The sequence below is a fragment of the Neophocaena asiaeorientalis genome, unplaced genomic scaffold (genome assembly GCF_003031525.2).
Source record: "Neophocaena asiaeorientalis asiaeorientalis breed wild unplaced genomic scaffold, Neophocaena_asiaeorientalis_V1.1 scaffold4, whole genome shotgun sequence".
Lineage (NCBI taxonomy): Eukaryota > Metazoa > Chordata > Mammalia > Artiodactyla > Phocoenidae > Neophocaena > Neophocaena asiaeorientalis.
The window spans coordinates 4,734,733-4,742,598 of NW_020173682.1; the positions used below are offsets into that span (position 1 = coordinate 4,734,733).

At 44.3% G+C, this 7,866-nt stretch overlaps 1 protein-coding gene across 6 annotated transcripts in view; it reads right to left on the minus strand.

The window, feature by feature from the left end:
- The window catches only part of SVIL (supervillin), a 231,341-nt gene that overhangs the window by 190,293 nt on the left and 33,182 nt on the right, over positions 1–7,866 (minus strand). Inside the window, exon 1 of one of the 6 annotated variants that reach the window (XM_024750120.1) lies at positions 653–833. The exons of 4 other annotated variants lie outside the window; for them this stretch is intronic. The gene's annotated coding sequence lies outside the window, so the exon portion shown is untranslated. Of the gene's footprint in view, positions 1–79; positions 102–652; positions 834–7,866 lie in introns of those variants that run through there. One more of the 6 variants, XM_024750121.1, reaches the window with a different exon arrangement.

Sequence of the window (7,866 nt, forward strand, 5' to 3'; positions counted from 1 at the left end):
TATTTAATTATAGGATGTAACTTCTAAAGCGGAGGAATACATACGTGAGATGGAATAAATTCATTTGCCTTAAGTTAACCTCTGAAAATACTGGACTTCACCCGACTTTATCAGTATCCCTCACTGGCGTAAGGCCTCACACAACAGGAAGTGAAACTGACAATTTCTATAACCGTTTTTTTCTACTTGATCATTTTGACCACGACTAAAATTGCCTTGATTAACCTGACATAACTCGAAACATTTGCCTTCAGCTAGTGTAAACAACCAAGTTACGCCCGATTTCAGCAACAAGGAGTTCCCTTTCTTTCTCACTAACCACGTCACCGTTGTGACAAGTTATGTCAAAAAGCATCACAAGCTGCTCCCCCGCATACGCAGGCGACCCAACACCCAGAGACCAGAGCGGAGCGAAGAGTGTGAGTTATGCTTTCTTCATCTTGATAAGAGGGAGCAAATCGAATTTTAACGGATGAACAAACTCCTATCCCCCAAGGATGCACTGAAAATCTCCCAGATCTAGAATTAAAATTAAAAGTGCTGCCGCGTTTAACCACGCAGCGTCCGCTAATTCAGTCTGTGGCTGCCTCACTGCGGTGTGTGCGCACATCTGCTCCTCCCTGCTGATGTCTGGTGGCTTTGTTCTCCGGACCTGGCGCAGTGCAACTTCAGAAGCCAAAGGTCACCAGCACTCCCGGGTGACTGAATACGAGCTGCAGTGTGGCGGGGACAACCCTGCCTCTGAAAACGCATCCAGAACCCGGTTGTGTGTCCTTCCCAGCTTTCTTTATTTACGCCAGACTCCCTGGGATCTCGATCTGTCCTGCTGGCCGCAGCAAAAGCAATGTCCTTCCAGCTTTCCTTGCACCTCCCCCTGCTTCTCTTAGCCAGACCTTTGCCTTAGTATGTTTCTTCCTGTTTACAGTAGCAACTAAAGGCATTTAAGTACCGCAGTGCACACAGAACTGTGCTACCGGGATGAGAAGCTCTTTCTACCTAACTGTCTACCTACAGAGATGTCCCCGGTAACATGAAGCCAAAACTCTCTCCAAACTCTAAAGTACAGAGATGCTCCGTTGCCAGGATATACTGGGCAGGATATATTGAAGGATATCAAAACACGTGTACTTAGTGGGCTATTATTATAGTTATTAATGGCAGTCACTAGAGCAGATCAATGTGAAAAAGAGAAAGATATTAAGATTACAATAGATAGGCAAACACTTATAACACAACTGAAAAAAGCAGAATTTAAAATTGTTCCAAAGTGCTGATCACAACTATACCAGAAGTATCATCACATATGGATGTGGCTACGGAAATTATTATATATAGATATACATTTATACATCTTATAATTATATATAGATACCTACAAATCTATATTTAGCACAAATAAACTACAAGAAAGAGTTGGTTGATGATTATTAAATTCTAGGACTCTATGAGAACAGAGTGATAAAGCTGTTCCCAGGCTTAAAGTATGCAACACTGGGGCTTCCTGGTGGCGCAGTGGTTAAGAATCTGCCTGCCAATGCAGGGGACACGGGTTCGAGCCCTGGTCTGGGAAGATCTCACGTGCCGCGGAGCAACTAAGCCCGTGCGCCACAACTACTGAGCCTGCGCTCTAGAGCCCGAGAGCCACAACTACTGAGCCCGCGTGCTGCAACTAGGCCTGCACGCCTGGAGCCCGTGCTCCGCAACAAGAGAAGCCACCGCAATGAGAAGCCCGCGCACCGCAACGAAGAGCAGTCCCTGCTCTCTGCACCTAGAGAAAGCCCACGCGTGAAGACCCAACGCAGCCAAATATAAATAAAAAATTTTAAAAGTATGCAACACTTCAGAATCACAGAGTCTTGTCACCAGAAGGGACATGAGCTCAACCTTTTCATTTTCACAGATTAGTAAATTATACCAAAAGAAGTTAAGTGACTTATCCATGGTCATAAACCTACTTCGTGGCAGAACTGAGACCAGCATGGGGAGGTCCCCACTCACGAATCTGCCTTCTCTTCAGAACGCACTGCAACGGACTCATGCAAATAAATCAGGGGGTCCCGGTTATCTGAGAGGTCACCGTCCGAAAACCCACGTGGTTAGGAGCTTTTTTAGGGAAGCACACCTTCAAAACTCTACGGTATTTTCCTAATATCAAGTCATTTAAATGACTTGAATTCCCACTCAAAATTCCATCCTTGTTCACCGTCAGCATCTTTCCTGACTGCAAATCTTGCCCTCCAAACACAGAATTTCACAAGGTTAATCAAAACGGCATTAGAGAACTTCCCCGATAACAAGTGAAACAAGGGCAAGTGGGGACTGAGAAGGTGGATGTAGCAACAATCTTTAAGAAAAGCATTTTAAGTTGGTGGTGAGATTTCAATACAGAAAGAGTTTAAAGAGTAAGGAATCTAAAGGGCCCAAAGGAAAATGACTAGGACCTCAAATATTCCTGTAAAACTGACCATCTTGAAGATGTGATGTCAATGTCAAATGGGATTTAAAAAGTACCACGATTTTGTCTAAAAATGCATTCCTCTCCAATCAATCAATCCTTGATTTTTGCATTGCTCATTCTAGGAGTTGGCCATGGTCAAAATGACCTTCTAAATTGTGTTAAATATAAACTAAAAGAATGATTTTCATGATATTCAGAGTTTTGGGCAAGATGAAGTCCCAAAGCTTCTAAAGACTGTATTATGAAATCTTGGTCCCCATTTAAGTGGATTCAATTTAAATGGCCTTTTTCTGGCTCTAATTATCCTCAGATAACGAGCACCTGCTGTAGAATCGTCAGAAATAATTCCTTAAAGTATAAGTCAGTAATATGCAGGGCATTTGTCTCATTTCAAGCCAAGCACACATTTTAGGAGCAGGAACTTTAGATCCAGAATATGAAATATCAGGGGACAGCGTGTTTTTAGTCTGTCCCTCTGCCATAAATAATAATGCATTTTATATTTTATTTTATACAAAATAAAAAGGTTACAAAATTACAAATGACTATATTTGTCTCAATTCCTTTAAGAAGTGCGAAAGTACAATAACGTATTTACCATTCTGAATTACGTAATTAAATTTTACACCCTATTTTATTTGAACATAACCATGAAAAAAGCTACATAAGGTTCTTAATAGTGGTTAATTTGCATACTGTGATTGGCTCTATCATCTGCAATTATCTGTGGTTCTGTATAATTCCTGGTCTGAACTTCACCTGAGAACAATCAAGTTGGCTGAGTTTTCCTGTGCTCAAAATGTTTATTACGCGAAAATGGTTGCTATTCAGGGCTGTTTAACATTCACTCAGATAATAAAAGGGCTTCTAGTATCATGAAAACACAAGGTTTCATTTCAGAAGCATCAATTATTCAGTGGAACGTTTTCTTCTAGAAGAATAAAGAAAGAAAGAGAATCTTTTTTTCCATTAAATAAAACTACAATGTTCTATAGTAGAAAGATATTTTTTTCTTTTATTTTCCAAATCTGTAACAATACTAAGCGTCTAAATAATCAATGACAAACACACCTTAAAGTATGTGGGATAATCACTTTGAACGATTCCCTTCTTGGAAAGTTTCTAGCTGCTGTGACCGAAATAATAAACAATTCATGATGCAGTTTGTTTACTAATCCTGTCTCAAAGGTCAAGGCCAAAATTACTGACTCAGTCTTACTGTCAAATTCACTTTGCAAATGAGTACAAATGTATGACTCAGGATTAAGATGTAACTAAGGCTTCCTTCCAGGAAGGACCACAAAGCTCCCAGTTTCCACAGCCATCAGAGGCTGAAGAACAAAGGTGGGGAATACCAGGCAGATGCTTGAATTATTTCACCACTGCGGTCTAAGAACAGTAAAAAGAAACTGCTCAAAATCACCTTCCCAAATACTTGAGACTCATGCTAAATGAATCAGATGAGCCCTCTGCTCTGGTCCCCCTTCCTGGAGTGGAATCAGTGAACTAGCGGAAGTTCAAGGACCAAGGGAATCCCTGCTCTACTGACTCAGGTAAGTTACTGCCAACCTCAGGGGAGAAGTTTGCCTGTTTTACTGCTCTAAACAGGAAGTGTTTGTGCAGGGAAGCTTGACCAAACTATAGGAAACAGGAAACCATGGACTGGGCTCCTTATTTTCGGCCAACTGACTTAGAAGCAGGTGTTTGTCAACATTAAAACTGCCTTTAGAAGGAAACGCACCACTAAACTTCCCATCAGCCCTAAGAGATGACGTCACGAAGATGCTAATAAACGTGACTAACCCTCCCCTGTCTGCTCAGCATCTTCTAGCCACAAGGGAGGGAGCATCCCCACACTCTCTAAGCAGGGGGACCAGGTGGGCTCAGGAATCCCCCAGATTGCCTTGAAACGCTTCCTAGCTGGGGCACGTTTCCTCACCTTGCCAAACCTCTTTACTCCTCTGTAAAATGGCTACAGGAACAAAGTCGTAAGATTCTTACTGGCTTTAAAGTGTCAAGTGTGTGGCACAGTGCTTTGGACACAGAATATTCAGGTGCTTCATTACTCTTCTTTTTCCTGCTACATACAAAATAGAGTACCTTTCTACATTCTCTTGGGAGAAGCTGCCTTAGATACTGAATATTTTCTCTACTTAGAGCTGATCCTTTCCAACCAAAACTGTGACTGGGAATGTCTTTTATTACTGTGAAAATACAGAAAAAGGAATACTTCAGAATGCAGCCTTCTAAAATCCTTTTCCCTAACAGTTACTCCAGAAGAGAAAGGACCCTTACGATTTGGGTTTAATGATCACTAACGCTGACATAGCATCAGGCACTGTTTTCCATACGTTAACTCATTTAAAATCCATAATAGCCCCATTTTACAGATCAGGAAACTGAGAAGCAACCTGTCCACATGGCAGAGCCACACAGGACCTCTGTGCTGTGTATTGATTTGGGGGGATTTGGGGAGGAAGAGTAGGGAGGGAAAGAGGAGGAAAAAAAGCAAAACAGTCTAGAATATTCTTCCCCCCTCCAACACACAAACATAGCAAAGAAGACTTTAATCGTGAAGACATCAAATACCTTCACACTGGCTAGTTCTTCAAATAGAAATTCTTGATTTCTTATTTAAGTATTTTCCTAGAGATACTTGCAGAAACAGGAGGAAAGAGAGGCCTGGTTACCAAGCAGAATGGTGTCAGGTAGCAGCGTAGAGAGAGGGACCCCTGCAGGGCTCTCAAGGTAGGAGGGTGAGAGGGGATTGTTCTAGACCTTACTGAAATCTAGCACCAAATGGCTATGGTTCATCGCAACAGCACACACACAGGACACCTGTGAATTCCAGCCCGTCCTCCCACCGCTAGAAACCGTCCCCAACGCATTCTTCTTAAATATGATGCTTTCAAATGTGAGAAAAGCCAGAGGAGCGGGAGTTGCTACTGCAAGAAGTATGGGTACATATGCACGTGGCCTGTGCAAGGTCATTACCAGCATTAGTCAAATCTCCATTCATCATTCAACATGATCCCCATTTTAGAGGCACGCTTAAGAGGTGGAGCGTTTTGCCCCAATCCACCGCAGACTGACTGATAAATTCCAGCTTCTAGACGCTATGATGGACTGAGGAGTCCAGTGAGGTTTTTGAAAGGCAATCATCTCCCCGCATCGCACAGAGACACCCCTGGGAATGAAGACGGGTGAACAGTGCACCCCAGTAAGAAGAGGTATACCTACGTAAACAAGGATGGGAATAACAAACATTAATAGTTACAGTTGCTTCGTTAAGTGTTTTGCAAAACACGATTTAATGCTGTCCTTATATAACCACAGGGGAAAAGGGAAACTAAAGAAGAATTTGGAACGTGTGGGAAGCCTCGAGGTGAGAGGTTGACATGAACTAACTGCACAACGTTAGGGACAGAAACGTAAGGAAACTGAGCTTTTGGAAGTAACTGTGGATTCAGAAGAAGAGACGGCAAAAGGGAGAGAGAGGACCAAGGAGCCACTGCAGAGCCAGGCGCCTCTCTCTCCTGCAAATAACCGCACTGCTCATGGCATTTCTGAGGCCAGGAGTTAGGAAACTACTGCATCAGAGTCGGGGGCTCAGAGCACACTTTCCGCTAGACGGTGGGCTCCTGGATTCCACAAAGTGAAGAGAGATTAGGAATGAAGATGCAGCAAAAACCAGGGGGGTCTCCGCAGCCAAGCTCTTTAGAATGTTAATTTAAAATTAAATTAACTCATTTAAAATGCTAATTTGTCATTTCAGAGGGTGAATAAGCTTGATGTCTCCCACGAGAAAACCCCCGCTGCCTGAATCATCTCACTCTCCCCCAGAAGAGGCAAACTTTGAAGGGAAATAAATCCCATCGCTTGTATTTAAAAAGCTGTTCAGGTGGCAAGGGGTAGACAGTGGAATCACATCCACGTGAGCAAATGAAAAGTTGCCTGAAGTTTCCCTCAAGCTCCGTTTCAGAATCGAGGTGGACAGAAAAAGTGTCGTGAACAGGTGATAAGGTGGGGAGGCGTCCGGGGCCCGTTTGGCTGCACCATTTAAGCCAACGGGAGCCAGCCCGGCTGGAAAAGCAGTCATCAAACGACACCGTAAGACCACGGATTTGGAAGCGCTCAAGACGGATCTGAACAACTGGTGGATGGGCTGGATCGTGTCTGAGAGCTGAATACAAGAACGGATTTTAATAACGGAACAACGGCTATGGTTTTAATGACAGGGCCGGACAGGCTGAGGCCAAACCGACCGAGGGCTTTTTCAGCCCGATTTGCTAGACTTTTTAGCGAGTGGTATTGGTGGAGGTGGAAACACTGGACGGGAAGCCAAGCAGGGCCAAATCTCCGGGCAGGAGAACGGGAGACAGTTCAAGTCCAGGCCTCGGTGTACCTGGGGTCAGGGGCACCTACTGCGTTGTTTCCTCTGGGTACGTCGGCGGGTGAAAATGCTAGTCTGTGAAGAGAAGACACCAAACCAAATGAACAGTGGTTTGGGCTCGAAACCCTCCCTTTAGACAAACAAGAAACTGGAGAGTGATTTTCAAAGTTTACACTGATGGCGTCTGAGTGACCAGGCAAAGATGAAGGGAGACTTCCAAACTCAGGGGAGAACAGCTGTTTTTCTTCAAAAAGGAAAAAGAAGAAAAAGAGGACACGATGAAGAATATAAACACAGATAAAGGAAATTAACTCGCCTAAAAGACAGAGGGGCTCAAAACGTCGGCTTCCTTAGCGGATATTTCACACCAAGACGGAGTGCTCACCGCATAAGACAAACTGCTGAAATCAAAAGCAATCAAAGGGAGAGCTGGATGAAGGCGGTTCTTGAGGGGATGTCCGAGCTCTACCTTCGTCTGTGTGCGCTGGAAATTCACGGTAAAATGAAGGTCATCCTCGGTCACGTTTTTCACTTAGAGAAAGCCCTTGGATGAGTATTTTCCCCGAACACTCTAACCACCACATCACCCCAGAGGCACCTTCTCACCGAGGAGACATACCTGCATAATCTTTCTGCCAACAGGAGCCTAGGAATGCCACAGGAAGAGCTCTGGGCACCCGCTCCGTGAACCCCCTGCCGTAGCCTATAAAGCAGGGAAGAAATGCATACTATCTCCACGCTTTCTGGAAGACAGCATCTGCCTGCTACTCTGTACCGCCCTCAGCCCCATCATAAGTGCATCCTTCTTGGCTATTCAGATACTTACATAAACGCAAGTTGGAGAAGCGTTCTAACTGGGCCCACGTAATCCCAAGGCTCCAACAAGCAGCAGGTCCCACTGGGGCTGCCATTTTCCTCTTCTCTATCCTCCATCCCTCAAACACCAGGTGCCCTAACAACAGCAGGCCCGTCTTCCTCCTCTCTCCCACCATCACGCCCCCTCACCCCCCCACCC